The following is an 18,090-nucleotide window of genomic DNA, read 5'->3' as shown; positions in this document are numbered from 1 at the left end:
TACCACGACAATGAGTCCGTTCGGCAAGATTGTTTGTGACAAAGCGGATGAAGCGTATCAAGATGATATAGAATGATATGCGAAGCATTCATGGGAGCAAAAACAATCGTTGTGCACACAAATGTGTTGTGAATATGATCAATGCAACCACGGTGCAAAATGATGTCATAGTGATACAGTTTATCAATAGCATTAATGTGGCAATGGATGCTCAATATGATTATGTTATCATGCAATTGATGGTAGGCAATGTGATCATTATGTATGAATATGCCATCAAGAAAGATCACAACAAATTTACTAAGGTAGTGCACAAGCTGATATGATAGAGGCGAAGGTGTCCCGATGTTTCGATGAGATAGAAATCGTTTTCTGTGGGAGTCGACTTTGACGATCCGGCTACGAACGTGCAAAGACGTCGCGCCTTAGCAATCGCTAAACCAACTTCCGAGGGGTTATTGACCATGCCGGAGCACGATCAACCTGACCACGAGGGTCTATTTCCTGCAAGCAAATGAAGAACAAGCAAGTAACTGAGATTGCAATCTGGATATTGCGAATAAAAGAGGAAAGCTTTATTAATGAAGGTGGGGTTTTCTGACGCCTTTGTCTGGTCGTTGAACACAAACGAAGTATGCGAAGTTGCAGCTATGGCGAATTTTTAATCTAAACAAAACCCAAAGTCTAAACGATGCCCTAAGGGCTATATATATGGAGGAGAGAGGGGGGAATTTCGTGGCCCTTGGAGGAGGGGTCCGAAACCAACCCTAACTCTTGTTTCCCCACACATACAGACTCTAAAAACTTCCTATAATCAAGTATTTCGAAATTACATGGGCCTGGCCCAAAAATAAGGTGACGCAACACCCAGAATAGCCTCTGGACGAAATTTATGAAGTGGCATCTTGTATATTTCGTCAAAGGCTTCATGCACTCATTATGGTGGCTTCAAACTCCTGGAATCATCACTTGTAACTCCGTTCTTGTTCCCCTTGCGCATGCCATCATCTCCATGCTTGAACTTGCTCCAAGGTTCATCTTTCTTGTCCAAGCTAGGCCCTTCATTTGTAAGCAAAACAAATGTATCCAATTTAGGCAGCATCATATTCTCATGAACATTAGAATCGTTACCAAGAAACGAAAGTACCTGATAATTCAATTGGCATGCGCGAGCTCTAGTAATTGGTCCAGTATGTATAACAGTAGGGGCTGTGGGTGTATCAATGGTATTGATGTCCTCATCATCATATATCATGGATGACATAGAAATACAAGATGCAACAAGGCAATCATAATGTGAGTCAATCCATGCATAAGATGCAAATTTGTTATGGGTGGTGTTAGAAGTGTTGGTCCGGTGGTGCATCCAGTAAGTCCGGGCACTCCTCAACTTGAAGGTCCAAAGGGTCCATATCCAATGTGATAGAGGCGAAGGTGTCCCGATGTTTCGATGAGATAGCAATCGTTTTCTGTGGGAGTCGACTTTCACGATCCGACTACGAACGTACGAAGACGTCGCGCCTTAGCAATCGCTAAACCAACTTCCGAGGGGTTATTGACCATGCCGGAGCACGATCAACCTAACCACGAGGGTCTATTTTCTGCGAGCAAACGAAGAACAAGCAAGAAACTGAGATTGCAATCTGGATATTGCGAATAAAAGAGGAAAACTTTATTAATGAAGGTGAAGTTCTGTGACGCCTTTGTTTGGTCGTTGAACACAAACGAAGTATGCGAAGTTGCAGGTATGGCGAACTTTTAATCTAAACAAAACCCAAGGAAAAAGCTACTAGATGGATCTACCTATATAGGAGCAAGGGGTGGCGGCCAAGGAGGTGGGAGGACATCTCAAGGCAGCCTAAAACTAACCCTAGGTCGTACAAGGCTCATGGGCCCAAGACGAGGTGATGCAACACCTTTGGACTTGTTGTTTGACTCGGATTATGCTGCAGAGTCAGATTGTTTCGTCGATATCTCAATGCTCAGGACGAATTTGAAGGTGAATTCAATTGGGTTGGAAAGAGCATGAAATCTACTTCCCAACAAAAAAAGAATCACCCAATTCGGAGTCCGTACGAAAAAGTTGTTGCCGTTTGCAGTCAGGTATGTCTGTGCAGTCCGAATCTGAATCCAGAACGTGAGAGACTTGTACTCTATCTTCTCTTGGCCCAAAAGTGACGTGAGAGGACTTTTTGAACATAACCTAAACTTCTCCTTTTCCCTTATCTTCATATGTGGATTGTGCAAATGTTCCATACACCTGCAATTAGACAAAACACAAAAGTGTGTGAAGTATTTTTGTTCTGGATAACATAAATAGATTATTAAATAGTTTGCACCAGAAATCACCTGACAAATATGCATGTATGCAGTATTTTTGGTCGTATCCAAGGTAGTCCTGTCCTCATCAACAAGTGTACAACTACACCATCCACGAGAGAAGCATGGAAGAGAAGGAAGAAGAGGACCCGCCCAGTCTGGAACGAGCGGTACTACCGCCCACACCAGGCGGTACTACCGCTGAGGGCACACGGGCGGTACAACCGCTCGACTACCGCCCAACTACCAGCCCAGTTTCTGTATTCAAGCGGTGCAAGGCCCGTACAGCCCCGGTTCCCCCCCCCCAGCTGCGACAAGACCGGTACAACCAGTCCTACCACCGGTACAACCGCTCCCTACCTTCGCGTACACCCCCAGAAACCGGTACCTGAGCTCCTAGCGGTACAACCGCTCACATATCTGGTACAACCGCCCTTCCTGTGCGCAGTGAGAAGGGTTTCACCCCATCTATCCCCCCAACTTACCCCTTGGACTATATATACTTGTCTCCTAGCTCCGTACAAGGGTTAGCATTGGTTTAGCTCATATGTGAGATAGAGCTTTGCTCATCCATATGGATCTACTCCACGAGAGAGACCGCGGCCCCTCTACGGAGAACATCCCCCTTGGATTCAAGCCCCCCCTCTTGGGTGGCCCCCTTCAAGACCTCCTCATGGAGATGAACCTTACCTTGTATCTTCCCCTTTGTTGTTCATGTACCATGTGAATCTTGTGTGTTTGATTGTCTAGTGGATGTGTGATTGGACTTGTTCTTGAGTGTTTCCCCTTGTGATTTCTCTCCGTTCTTCCCCGTGTTCTTCGTGTTCATAGTTGGGATCCGTTCCTTTCGTAAAAGATCGGACGTATAGGGTTCCACCCTACATCACAAGTCACCTCCAACCATCATGTGCACGACGACGACGAACAACATATACTATGTGCTCAAGTGCGACAAGGACACCATCATCATTAAGATGCACCACAAGCGCAAACGTAGAAGTCCCAACAAGCCGTACTTCACGCCAAGTCCAAACTTCATGAGCACAAGAGAAGACCGCGAGACAAGCACCACGAAGAGGACGCTACAGCTACTACCACCACCACTTCGGAATCTTCGCCAAGTGCTATCAAGGCATCTTTTCCTTTGGACGTATGACATATTCGCATACTTCCATGAGTTCGCCTACATCGACATCTTCAATGACAAGGCGACCACCTACGAGCGAGGGCGACACTTCCATCTTCGGAAGCCCCTCAAGGAAGATGGCCGAGCATGGGAATTTCCCTTCGGTCATGGAGATGAGCTACGAGGATCCACATCATATGGGTCTCCAACAACAAGACGGCGACAAGAAGGTTGAGCATGGGACTATCCCTTCAACCAAGGCGGCGATAGGAGTTGTGATGTAGGGTGGAACCCTATACGGCTGATCTTTCATGAAAGGAGCAGATCCCAACTAAGAACACGAAGAACACGAGGGGAAAACGAGGGAAAACACAAGAGGATCTCTCAAACCAACAAGATATAGTCACACATATGCTAGCCCTCGAAACACAAAGGGAGATACACGATCCAAAGTCAACAACGGACGATACAAAGGGTAACTGGTTCTTCTCCGTGAGGAGGTCTTGATGGGGCCACCCAAGAGGGGGTCTTGAATCCGCTTGGAAGGATCTTCTCCGATGGAGGCGCGATCTCCAAGGAGAAGGTAACCAAGTGGATGAGCAAAGCTCTCACACAAACATGAGCTAATCCTTTGCTAACCCTGACTAGGAGGAGGGAGAGGTCTATTTATAGCCTTAGTGCAAAGAGGGGCAAAGTGAAGGGGTACATGGGCTTTGGCCCGAAACTGGACGCAGCGAGGGTCCGGACGTCCGGGAGGCGCCGGTGGTCCGGAGGCTCGCAGGGGTCCGGACGTCCGTAGATCTTAGGATGTCCGCAAATTAGGTTCTGTTGCCACGACGTCGCACGTCCGTAGGTGTCCGGTCATCCGGTCGCTAGTCGCCCGGTCTTTCTTGGATTTCCGTAGATTCAGTTCTGTTGTCGTAGTGTTGGTCGTCCGGAGCCTGGGGGTCGTCGGACATCCGGTCCTGCTCGGTCGTCCGGCCGCTGTAGCGTTTGTAGGCCTGAGTTCTTTGGGCTGTTGTGACCTCCAGGGGTCGGACGTCCGGGCTGGGCCGGTCGTCCGGAGCCTGTAGCTTCCGTGACGGCTCTTCTTCTTGTCCCTCGCACTTGGTGTCCTCGCCGTCTTGTCCATTAGATGTAGATGTTCCATGGCTTTCCTCCAAGTACCTGATCACACATAGTGTTTCTGTTTGAGGTAGTAGCCATGTCTCATGTGTCGAAAGTGGTAGTTCGGAGAGGAGCGAGTTCACCTTATCTTCGATAGCCTTTGCTCGGGCTCTTTTCATCGGTCCAAGTGGTGTCGTTGGAGGTGTAGATGCATCCATGGGGATGATCGTGGGATGCTCTGCATCATCTCCCCTCCCTTGGGAAAGATCCGACCTCGGATCGGAATCTTCATCACCATGGTAGGGCGAAAGGTCCTTGATGTTGAAGACGTCGCTCACGTTGTACTTGTCGCGCAGGAGGTCGATCTTGTAAGCGTTGTTGTTGTAGCGTGCTAGCACCTTGAAGGGTCCATAGGCTCATGGTAGAAGTTTGGACTTGCGTTCGTTGGGGAAGCAGTCCTTGCGAAGGTGTAGCCACACAAGATCTCCAATGTTGAATAACATGGGTTGCTTATTGACGTTGAGCTTGGTCGCGAGTCGTTGTACTTGCCGCTCGATGGTGTGCATTGTATCTTCATGCATCTTCTTGAGGTAGTTCACTCGGGTGCTCGCGTCCATGTTGATGCGCTCTTGTAGTGGTAGAGGAAGGATGTCCAAAGGGGACAACTGGTTGAATCCGTAGACGACCTTGAAAGGGGACTTGACGGTTGTAGAGTGTCTTGCACGGTTGTAGGCGTACTCAGCGATCGGTAGGCACTCCTCCCACTCCTTGATGTTCTTCTTGATGAGCACGCGGAGAATAGTGGAGAGTGTGCGGCTTGTCACCTCCGTTTGGCCGTCGGTTTGTGGATGGTATGCCGTGCAGAATAGTCGCTTGATTCCGAGCTTGGCGCATAAGGTCTTCCAAAAGTAACTCAAGAACTTGACGTCGCGGTCCGAGACAATCGTCTTTGGCACTCCATGAAGTCACAATATTCCCTACAAAAGATATTTGCAACATGTGAAGCATCGTCTATCTTGTTGCAAGGAATGAAATGAGCCATTTTGGAGAATCGATCCACAACAACAAAAATGGAATCCTTGCCATTTCTAGTTCTAGGCAAACCAAGCACAAAATCCATGCTAATATCTTCCCATGGTTGATATGGAATTGGAAGTGGCATGTAAAGACCATGAGATTGAGCTTTAGACTTAGCTTTGCAACATGTAGAGCATCAGTTGGTGAAGCGGTTGACGTCGCAAAACATCTTGGGACAAAAATAGTTCTTGGAGAGCGTAGCAAGTGTCTTGTCGCGTCCAAAATGTCCCATTAGTCCTCCTCCATGAGATTCTTGCAAAAGCAACAAACGAAGAGAAGACTCGGGGATGCAAAGTTTGTTAGCTCTCATAAGATAACCATCTTTGATGAAATATCGTTCCCAAGATGTATGCGTCAAACATTTGGCATAAGGGATGGCAAAAGTAGGATCATGCTCATACAAGTCTTTTATGTGCTCAAAGCCAATGACACTCAATTCAAGTTGAGTAACAAGCATGCATATACGGGAAAGCGCATCCGCCACAACATTTTCCTTACCTTTAATATACTTGATGACATAAGGAAAAGACTCTCTGAATTCACTCCGCTTAGCGCGACGCTTGTTCAACTTAGTTTGACCCTTAAGGTATTTAAACGTTTCATGATCGGTATGGATGATAAATTCATGTGGGCGAAAGTAATGTTCCCATTCACGCAAAACTCGCACTAAAGCATATAGCTATTTGTCATAGATGGGATAATTGAGGTGCGCTATGGAAATTTTCTCATTAAAATATGCTATGGGGCGCTTCTCTTGCGTTAACACACCTCCTATGCCATTACCACTAGCATCGCAATGAATTTCAAAAGGTTTGTCAAAGTTGGGTAATGCAAGCACGGGAGCATGAGTAAGCAAATTTTTAAGCTCACTGAAAGCGTGTCTTGGGATGTTCCCCAAACAAACGGTGCATTTTTCTTACTCAAGGCATGCAAAGGTGAAGCAATGGTGCTAAAATCCTTCACAAATCGACAATAGAAACCGGCTAAACCAAGAAAACTACGCACTTGTTGCAAGTTAGTTGGTTGGGGCCAAGTTTTAATAGCATTGATCTTAGATTCATCAACATTAACACCCTTAGAAGATACTACAAAACCCAAGAAAACAAGCTTATCAAGACCAAAGAGGCATTTTTCCATATTATCATAAAGTTGCTCTTTTCGAAGAGTTTGTAGCACGGTGCGAAGGTGGGTGACATGCTCTTTGAGAGATTTGCTAAAAACAAGGATATCATCGAAGTAGACAACAACAAATTCACCAATATAAGGGCGAAACACATAATGCATAAGACGCATGAAAGTACCAGGTGCTTCCGATAAACCCATAGGCATGACTAACCACTCATACAAACCAAACTTTGTTTTGAAAGCGGTTTTCCATTCATCACCCTCTTGTATGCATATTTGATAGTAACCACTTTTAAGATCAATTTTGGAAAAGATAGTGGCACCACTAAGCTCATCAAGCATATCATCAAGGCGTGGAATGGGGTACCTATAGCGAACGGTGATAGCATTGATGGGTCTACAATCGGAACAAATACAAAAGCTACTGTCTACAATCGGAACAAATGCAAAAGCTACCGTCTCTTTTTGGCACAAGAATGACCGGTACGGCACAAGGACTCAAACTTTCGCGCTCATGTCCATGGTCTATGAGATGCTTTACTTGCCTTTGTATTTCTTTGGTTTCTTCGGTATTGACTCGGTAGGGGGCCTTGTTTGGAAGTTGCGCTCCAGGGATGAGGTCGATGCGGTGCTCGATGCCTCGTAGTGGAGGTAGACCTGGAGGTACCTCATCGGGGAAAACATCTTGGAATTCCTACAATAAAGAAGATAACACCAAAGGTAGATCGTGAGAGGTGTTAGCTTTTGGTGCCTCGTCCGTGCAGAATAGGACATAGTTTTTCTTGTCGCTCGTCATGAAGGCACTCAATTTTGTGGCAAATAAAACTATGTTTTTCTTGTCGCTCGTCATGGAGGCACTCAATTTGGGCTTGTGGCGCTCACTCTCTTTTTGGTGGTTCGCTCTCTCACTATTCTCTCCATGATGGGTGGCTTGTTTTTCGACGATCACTTGGCTTGGTGATAGAGGCAAAGGTGTCCCGTCTTTCGATGAGATGGTGGCTATCGTTTTGGAGGAAGTCGACTTTGACGATCCGACTTCGAACGTGCGAGGACGTCTCGCCTTAGCAATCGCTAAACCAACTCCGAGAGGTTATTGACCACGCCGGAGCACGATCTACCTGACCACGAAGGTCTGTTTCCTGCAGGCAAATGAAGAACAAGTAAGAAACTAAGATTGCAATCTGGATATTGCGAATATAAGAGGAAAGCTTTATTGATCAAGGTGGGGTTCTATGACGCCTTTGTCTGGTCGTTGAACATAAACGAAGTACGCGAAGTTGCAGCTATGGCAAACTTTTAATCTAAACAAAATCCAAAGTCTAAACGGTGCCCTAAGGGCTATATATATGGAGGAAGAGGGGGAAATTTCGTGGCCCTTGGGGAAGGGGTCCGAAACTAACCATATCTCTTGTTTCCCCACACATACGGACTCTAAAAACAGCCTATAATTATGTATTTCGAAATTACATGGGCCTGGACCAATAATAAGGTGACGCAGCACCTAGAATAGCCTCTGGACGAATATTATGAAGTGGCATTTTGTATATTTCGTCCTTCGTGAACTCATTATGGTGGCTTCAAAGTCCTGAAATCATCACTTGTAACTCCGTTCTTGTTCCCCTCGCGCATGCCATCATCTCCATGCTTGGTCTTGCTCCAGTGTTCATCCCTCTTATCCATGACAGGCCCTTCATTTGTAAGCAAAACAAATGTATCAAATTTAGGCAGCATCATATTCTCATGAACATTAGAATCATTACCAAGAAACGAAAGTACCTGATAATTTAATTGGCGTGCGCAAGCTCTAGTAATTGGTCCAGTATGTATAGCAGCAGGGGCTGTGGGTGTTACAATGGTATTGATGTCCTCATCACTTGGAGACATAGGGCGTAGCACATAGTCCTTCCCTTTCATCTTGAAGCTATAGTGGTTTGTACGACCATTGTGGATGACGCCTCGGTCATATTGCCATGGTCGTCCAAGAAGAAGGTGGCAAACGGTCATCGGAATGACATCACACTCCAAAGTGTCTTCGTAAGCTCCGATCTTGAAGGAGACTTGTACCCTATGCTCGACTTGGATGGTGCCGGTGTCGCTTAGCCATTGAACCTTGTAGGGGTGCGGGTGCTTCATCTTGACCAATTGGAGCCTGGAGCATAGTTCTTCACTTGCGAGGTTATGGCAACTCCCTCCATCGATGATGACCTTGACAGACCTTCCATTTATGCCGACCTTGGTGTGGAAGATATGGCATCTTTGGTCTTCTTCTTGTTGATGTTGAAGAGTCAAGACCTTGGAGACAACGAGAGCGGGGCTTGAATCTTCGTCACAAAAGACTTGATCATCTTCGTCTTCGTTGTTCACATGGCTATGCATGGCCACTTTCTCAAGGGCTTCCATTTCTCCTTCACTCATGGAGTCGTAGGTTCCGTCGTCGTTGAGGATCATGGTGCGCTTGTTTGTACACTCAAAGGACTTGTGGCCTCGGCCTCCGCATGTGAAGCATGTGAAGGAACTTGTCTTTATGGTCTCATCGGTTGGGGTAGATGATGATGAAGCTTTTGGTTTGAAGTTGCTTGTAGTAGGAGGACGACTTGAGCTTGCCGAAGTTTTCTTGTAACTTGACTTGTCGCCGTTGCTTGTAGATGGCTTGGTTGAGGTAGACATTGTTGGAGTCATTGAAGCTTGGGTGTTGGAGAAGCCATAGGTCTTCGATGAGAACTTGGCATAATTGAAGTCGTCTTGCACTTGACGTTCCGCTTTGGTTGCTTGGTGCACTAGCTCGATGAGGTTCGAGTATGGTTGGAAGTCGGCAATCTTCTTGATAGGATGATTGAGTCCATTCAAGAAATGTGCCATATTTTGCTCATCATCTTCCGTGACATTGGCTCGTATCATGGCAATCTCCATTTCCTTGTAGTACTCTTCAACGCTCTTGGTTCCTTGCTTGAGTAGTTGTAGTTTCTTGAAGAGGTCGCGGTTGTAGTAGTTTGGCATGAATCGTGCTCTCATGACATCCTTCATTTGCGCCCAAGTTGTGATGGGTGGTTCACCTCTTGCCTCTCGGCGCTCAATGACTTGTTCCCCCCAAATGAGGACGTAGTCTTGGAATTCATGGGATGCCATCGCGATCTTCTTCTCTTCTTCGTAGTTGTGCAAGCGGAAGATTTTGTCAACCTTCAATGCCCATGATATGTACTCTTCGGGGTCATTGCTTCCGGTGAACTTGGGCATGGTGAACTTTAGCTTGTCGTATCGTTGATCTTCATTGTGTTGGGGTCGAGGATGATGACGCCCATGCCGTTGAGGATTGACGAACTCATGTTGCTCTTGGAGAGGAGGGTTGTCGACCTCATGTTGCTCTTGTCTTGGAGGATTTCCATTGTCGTCTTGCTCTTGTTGAACTTGATGTTCTTGGCGAGCTTGTGGAGGAGCTTGTCGAGCTTGAGGAGGAGCTTGTCGATGCACACGTGCTTGGAAAATCCTCTCTTGGACTTCATCGCGAAGTGCTTCTTGTTGTAGGCGAGCTTGTCGGCCTCGGTTGGCTACGGCTCGACTTGAATCTCGAAGGGCACGCTGCGCCTCAAGTGCTTGTGCTTCACGAAGTTGTTGTTCTTGGCGTTGTGCCTCGGCGTCTTGTGCATCTTGATGTTGTCGCGCACGCTCCTCTTGTTCTTGTTGTCGTTGGCGTTGCCGTTCTTGTGCTTGCGTGAATGTAGCTTGATTTTGACGATGTCGATGCTCTTGAGAGTCGGTGGCGTGTAGAGGATTGCGGTTTGCTTGACGATCTTGACGCGCAGCAAGACGAAGAGTATTCGATGTCGGGGTACTTGAGCCGGAGATAGTGTCGTTGGAGTGTCGACTTGAGTGGCTCCGTCTTGAGTAGGATGAAGTGGTCGAAGAGCGGTTGACCAACAAGGCACGAATCTCGTCCATTCTTGCGTCATTCTCGTGCTTGTGTTCGTCGAGCTTGTTGTCGAAGTAGTCTCTTGTACGTTGCTCGTAGAGTCGCAAGTCGGTGGCGAGGTTGTCGATGTGGTCGCTCATTGCTAGTTGCTCTTCATGCAAGGCTCGTTGTGTACCAAAGAGGTGTAGCTTGGTGACGTAGTTGTTCGGGTCGTCGTCTTGCTCAAGGAAACGTGGGTTGGTAGAAGTACTTGGCCTATCCATCATTCAAAACAAAGATATGTGAGTGGGAGAAAGATAAGAACCTATATGAATGCCTCCGGCTGTGTACCAGGATGTGCAATGATCAAGAGTTACATGTATAAAATACAAATACTATATCAACTACATGATCATGCAAAGCAATATGACAATGATGGTGCGTGTCATAATAAACAGAACGGTGGAAGTTGCATGGCAATATATCTCGGAATGGCTATGGAAATGCCATAATAGGTAGGTATGGTGGCTGTTTTTAGGAAGGATATATGGTGGTTTTAATGCCCCGGCGAAAGTTGCGCGGTACTAGAGAGGCTAGAATTGGTGGAAGGGTTAGAGTGTGTATAATCCATGGACTCAGCATTAGTCGTAAAGAACTCACATACTTATTGCAAAAGTCTATTAGCTGTCGAAACAAAGTACTACACACATGCTCCTAGGGGGATAGATTGCTAGGAAAAGACCATCGCTCATCCCCGACCACCACTCATAAGGAAGACAATCAATAAATGAAATCATGCTCTGACTTCATCACATAACGGTTCACCATATGTGCATGCTACGGGAATCACAAACTTTAACACAAGTATTTCTATCAATCCACAATTACTCACTAGCACAACTCTAATATCACCATCTTTGTATCTTAGAACAATCATAAGGAATCAAAGTTCACAAAGTATTCAATGCTCTTTATATGAAAGTTTTTATTATATCCCTCTTGGATGCCCATCATATTAGGACTAAATTCATAACCTAAGCAAATTACCATGCTGTCTAGAGAGACTCTCAAAATAATATAAGTGAAGCATGAGAGTTCAACAATTTCTATAAAATAAAGCCACCGCCGTGCTCTAAAAAAAGATATAAGTGAAGCACTATAGCAAAATTGCCTAGCTCAAAAGATATAAGTGAAGCACATAGAGTATTCTAATAAATCACGATTCATGCGTGTCCCTCTCAAAAGGTGTGTATAGCAAGGATGATTGTGGAAAACTAAAAAGCAAAGACTCATATCATACAAGACGCTCCAAGCAAAACCCATATCATGTGGTGAATAAAAATATAGCCTCAAGTAAATTTACCGATAGACGAAGACGAAAGAGGGGATGCCATCCGGGGCATCCCCAAGCTTAGATGATTGGTTGTCCTTGAATATTACCTTGGGGTGCCTTGGGAATCCCCAAGTAGGCTCTTGCCACCCCTTATTCCATAGTCCATCAAATCTTTACCCAAAACTTGAAAACTTCACAACACAAAACTCAACAGAAAACTCATGAGATCCGTTAGTATAGGAAAATAAATCACCACTTTTTGGTACTATTGTGAACTCATTATTTATTTATATTGGTGTAATATCGACTGTATTCCAACTTATCCATGGTTCATACCCCCCGATACTACCCATAGATTCATCAAAATAAGCAAACAACACATAGAAAACATAGTCAGTCAAAAACACAAAAGTGTGTAGTAATATGTAAACTTCGTATATTTCTGTAACTCCAAAAATTCTGAAAAATTAGGACAACATATGCTATTCATCTATCAATCTTGTGTAAAAAATTCAGGATTTTATCATGTTCCAACAGCTCAGATGAATTATGTTTCTGGGTGCAAAAGTTTCTGTTTTTCAACAAGATGAAATCAACGATATACCAAAGTATCCTAAAGGCTTTACTTGGCACAAACACTAATTAAAAACACTAATAGAGAATTACTACAGAGGTAATAATGTGTATTTGTTCAAGAACAGTAGCAAAAATAAAAAACACAAAAATAAAATTGGGTTGCCTCCCAACAAGCACTATTGTTTAACGCCCCTAGCTAGGCATAAAACATAGATCTAGGTATTGTCATTGTTGGAATTAAATCCATAAGTAGCCCTCATTATAGATTCATATGACAACTTAATTTTTTTTCTTGGAAAGTGTTCCATGCCCTTCCTTAACGGAAATTAAAATCTAATGTTTCCTTCTTTCATATTAGTAATTGCACCAATAGTTCTAAGGAAAGGTCTACCAAGAATAATAGGACATGTAGGATTGCAATCTATATCAAGCACAATAAGATCTAGGGGCACATAATTACTATTTGCAACAATAAGAACATCATTAATCCTTCCCATAGGTTTCTTAATAGCAGAATCCGCAAGATGCAAATTTAAAAAACAATCATCAAATTCACGACAACCTAACACGTCACATAAAGTTTCTGGAATCATGGAAACGCTAGTACCCAAATCACACAAAGCATAGCACTCATAATCCTTAATTTTAATCTTAATTGTAGGTTCCCACTCATCATAAAGCTTTCTGGGGATAGAAACTTCCAACTCAAGTTTTTCTTCAAAAGATTTCATCATAGCATCAACAATATGTTTAGTAAAAGCTTTATTTTGACTAGAAGCATGAGGACAATTCAACATGGATTGCAACCAGGAAATACAATCATCAAAGAACAATTATCATAATTAAAATCCTTGAAATCCAAATGTAGCGACTCGACCTCAGACGGTCAAGTCTCTGTGCTTAAGTGTCATCCCTGGATCGGTATGCTGACACACACAGTACTCGAGGATTTATAACAGAGGTAAATCGCATGTATAAAGTAACATAAATACTATTACCTCAGTCCATATAGCGGAAGTAACAAAAAGGTTGTGGATTCCCATCAACACCAATGGCAAAGTTGAGTGTAGAAATCGTAACCCTAACGTATCACTCACTCGTCGTAAGATTCCTGCAACATGAGACGTTGCAGCCACAAAGGGTCAGTACATTGAATGTACTGGCAAATTCACACCATAGAGCAATGATGAATAATGGCTATCACTACATGCGTATTTGGCTGGTGGAGGCTCTATGGTTATAAAGTTTTTGCGAAAAGCCAATTTTTCCTACTACAAAGGAATATGTTTTATTTAACTATCATGGTAGTTGATAAACATTGAGAATGGTACCCCCATCTCAATCCCAATTAAAAGTAATTAACAACCCAACAAATTAATTTAGAGTGATGAGATCAACATGATAATCCAAGAACCAGATACTCAAGATGTCCATAACCGGGGACACGGCTAACCATGATTAGTTTGTACACTCTGCAGAGGTTTGCGCACTTTTCCCCACAAGACTCGATCTCCTCCGTTGGATTTCTCGCACTACATGGTGTGTGAGAAATGGATGAACGAGACATAGTCTTTTAGAAACATTAAATCTTTACTCTGGGTGGACAGTTACACCTACTTTCCCCTACATCTGCTAGCCCACCACTGAAAGAGGTCATGCAACATACTCAACTATGCTAGAGCCCATAATAGCTTGTGGATGCACACGGAAGTTTCTAGCATGAATAATCTTATGATCCCTTTGAGCCTGGGTGGCGAACCAAAAAGGACAGCACTGGTATATCCCAAGGTGCCCGCAACCAATCCACCCAGATGTGTATTAAAGTAGCCACCTTAAGTTAAACCTTAGTTAACAATAACTCTCACATCTTTCATGAATTCTCTCAAAACCAAACCACGTCTACGAGCATAGCATAGCAGTAAGCATAACATAGAAGTAACTCCCAAGGGTTTGATATAAAGGACAATAGGTTCCTACCTCATCAACTACTTCCCAATACCCACAGGTTATCAAGTCCTACTCATGCAGTGTTTGAGGATTGAAACTAATGCATAAAAACTGGGTAATAAAGGGGTATGATCAAAGTGTGAACTTGCCTTGTACTGTTGATGAAGATGATTCGCACTCATAACTCCTGATAGTTCTACTCGTCACACTCCGGTCAATCTATCGTAAGCAATCAATAGTAACCACACATAAGCAATCATGCAAAAGAATCGAAGAAAAGATCTCGGAAAACTTCAAAAACAAGCAATTAATTCTTGCAACAGAAAACAATTTCTAACAATATCAAAATTAAGTGAATTTGGCCTTATCAGAAAGTTTAGGTCAAGAGCTTCGATTTGCAGAAAGAATCAACTCAAACGGAGTTATAAAACTCAAGTTATGATCAAAAGAAGTTTGAATTCAAATCTGATCTAATTCAAATTTTAAAATTTCAAAAACATGTTTAAGTTGTTTTACTGGATAGAGGGGATCATAACGAAGAAGTGGGCGTTGGGTTCGTTGGATTTGGATAAACGGTGCAAAAGTTACGAAGGTTTGAAGAATAGGGACTAATCTGTAAAGAAAATAATGATAGATAGGTCCCTGGCCGAAATTAAAAAAGAAAAAGGAAAAAACTAAATAAAAAACGTTCGTTACCGAACGCTAATGAACGAATTCGTTCACTACGAATGTATAAACAACGAACGTTCACTGAATAGGACTGACTAAAAAGGAAAACCGATCTAAAAGGAAAAACCGGTTCGGGCTTTTTGCGGTTTTTACCGTTTGGGCGACTCGCCGGTTCTATGGGAAAAACCGGCGGCGGCGATGGTTGGCAGATCGGCGGCAACGGCGTGCATCCGGCGACGAAGGGCGGCGGCAACGCGGGCGACGGCGGCTGCGGAGCAGAGTGCGGCAACGGCGGCGGCGCGTGCGGGCGACGCGGCAGAAGTGCGGCGGCGGCGCGTGGCGTCGGCCGTGGTGGAGTAGCGGCGATGGCGACAGTGAGATGCGGCGGCGGCGGTGCGAGAGCAGGACAAGGAGAGAGAGAGGAGCCGGGGTCGAGGCCTTGGTATTTATGCAGGGGAGGGGAGGCGTGCTGGAGGGGCAAAGCAAGGCGGTGGCAAAGTCGTGGTGCGGGACGGCGGCGGCGTGCTGGAGGCGGAGTCCAGCGGGAGGTCGGGGACGCACGGCTGGGCTAGGCCGCGGCCTGTTGGGCCGGCCCTCTTCGGCGCCGGAGAAAGTTTCTTTTTTTTAAACAATTTTGGTAGAAAAATAAAATAAAACCAAATAAACTAAAAATATACTATAGGCATATAATATATCAAAATTTTGAGAAAAAGATTTTCTAAAACATGAACATTTTTCTAACGCCAAATAAAATCTACAAAAATTCAAATAAATCAAACAGTGCTACTGCTCTAATAAAATCCAATAAAAACATTCTAAAAATACCAAAATGATTTCAAATTTATTTCTCTCCAATTTTCTGATGTAGGGAATCATTTTACCCTAGTTTACATATATTGTATTTTTGGAGACAAATAATTTGAATAAAATCCAAATTGAAAAAAATATCAGAGGGACTTTCAATTTGATTCTTCGAAACTCCCAACTCATATTTCATATGTTTTGAAGAAGTCATTTTATCTTCTCTCATGAAAATCATTGAGTTGCATAAAGTTTCTGAGTTTGAAATATTTTCGAATGAAATTCAAATATTTTCAAAAACCCTTTTCATTTATTTAAATGGAAGAAGTCGTGTCATCTTCTCTCTAGGGTTTTGTATTTGAAAATAATTTGAATTCATGGAGATCATAACGCAAAGTGAAAGTTTTGGGAAAGTCATTTTATTCCCTCTCATTCAACTTTCAAAAAGTTTCGAATTTCACTCAATTTCACACATCAAAATCATACAATAAATCAAAACTATCTATTTAATATAACATTCCAAAATTTAGAATTTTGGGATGTTACACCAAAAGAGTGGGTTCATGCTACTTAAAGGTTTGACCTCTCCAATCCCACTTTTATCAATTTTTGCATTGAGATCTATAAACTCCGAATCCTTGGGCGCCTTCTAGCTAAAGTTGACTCATCTCCAGTCCCATCTTTATCAAGATTTATATTAGAAAACAAAGATTCAATAGGATTCACACCAATCACTTTAAGATCTTCATCATTATTATAACAAGAAATTGAAGAACACGCTTTTACAAACCAATCTCTCTTAGCACGCATCTTAGCGGTTCTTTCTTTAAATCCATCAATAGAAATTCTCATATCTTTTAGAGACTCATTAATATCATGCTTGGGTGGAATAGATCTAATTTTCAAAGAATCAATGTCAAGAGAAATTATATCCACGTTCCTAGCCAAATCATCAATCTTAAGCAATTTTTCTTCTACCAAAGCATTAAAATTCTTTTGAGAACTGATAAATTCTTTAATATTGTTCCCAAGATGAGAGGCCATCTTATTATAGTTTCCATAAGAATTGTTGTAGGAATTACCATAATTATTAGAGGAATTTCTTTGAAACAGCCTAGGGTTGAAATTACCTCTATACGCGTTATTACCAAAATTGTTCCTACCAACAAAATTCACATCCATAGATTCATTATTATATTCAATCAAAGTAGACAAAGGAATATCATTAGGATAAATAGAAGCACTCTTAATAGCAAACAATTTCATAATATCATCCATCTTTCCACTCAAAACATTAATTTCTTCAATCGCATCCACTTTTTTTACTAGTAGAGGATCTTTCGGTATGCCATTGAGAGTAATTAGCCATAATATTATCTAGGAGTTTAGTAGCTTCTCCAAATGTGATTTCTATAAAAGTACCTCCCGCGGCCGAATCAAAAAGATTTCTAGATGCAAAACTCAATCTGGCATAAAAAATTGTATGATCATCCATAAACTTAGACCATGAGTAGGGCAATTTCTTATCATCAATTTCACCCTCTCCCAAGATTGTGCAACATGTTCATGATCAAGTTGCTTAAAATTCATTATATCATTCCTAAGGGAGATGATCTTAGCGGGGGGGGGGGATACTTGGAAATAAAAGATCTTTACACTTGTTCCATGAATCAATACTATTTTTAGGCAAAGATGAAAACCAAGTTTGAGCACGATCTCGTAGTGAGAACGGAAATAGCTTGAATTTAACAATATCATTATTCACATCTTTCTTCTTTTGCATATCACACAACTCAACGAAAGTATTAGATGGGATGTGGCATCTTCACTAGGAAGGCCAGAAAATTGATCTTTCATTAAAAGATTCAGCAAAGCAGCATTAATCTCATAAGATTCCGCACTAGTGGCGGGAGCAATTGGAGTACTAAAAAATCAATATTGTTAGTGTTGGACAAGTCACACAACTTGGTATTTTCTTGAGACATCGTGACAAAGCAAGCAATCTAGCACACAAGCAACCAAAAAGCAAACGAAAAGACGAACGGAAGAAGAGCGGATAAAAAGGTAAATCTTTTTGTATTTTTCTAAAATCATTTTAGAAGTGGGGGAGAGGAAAATGAGAGG

This window comes from Triticum aestivum, chromosome 5D, assembly GCF_018294505.1.
Source record: "Triticum aestivum cultivar Chinese Spring chromosome 5D, IWGSC CS RefSeq v2.1, whole genome shotgun sequence".
Lineage (NCBI taxonomy): Eukaryota > Viridiplantae > Streptophyta > Magnoliopsida > Poales > Poaceae > Triticum > Triticum aestivum.
The sequence above is the reverse complement of the archived record's forward strand: the minus strand, read 5'-3'. Positions refer to the sequence as shown.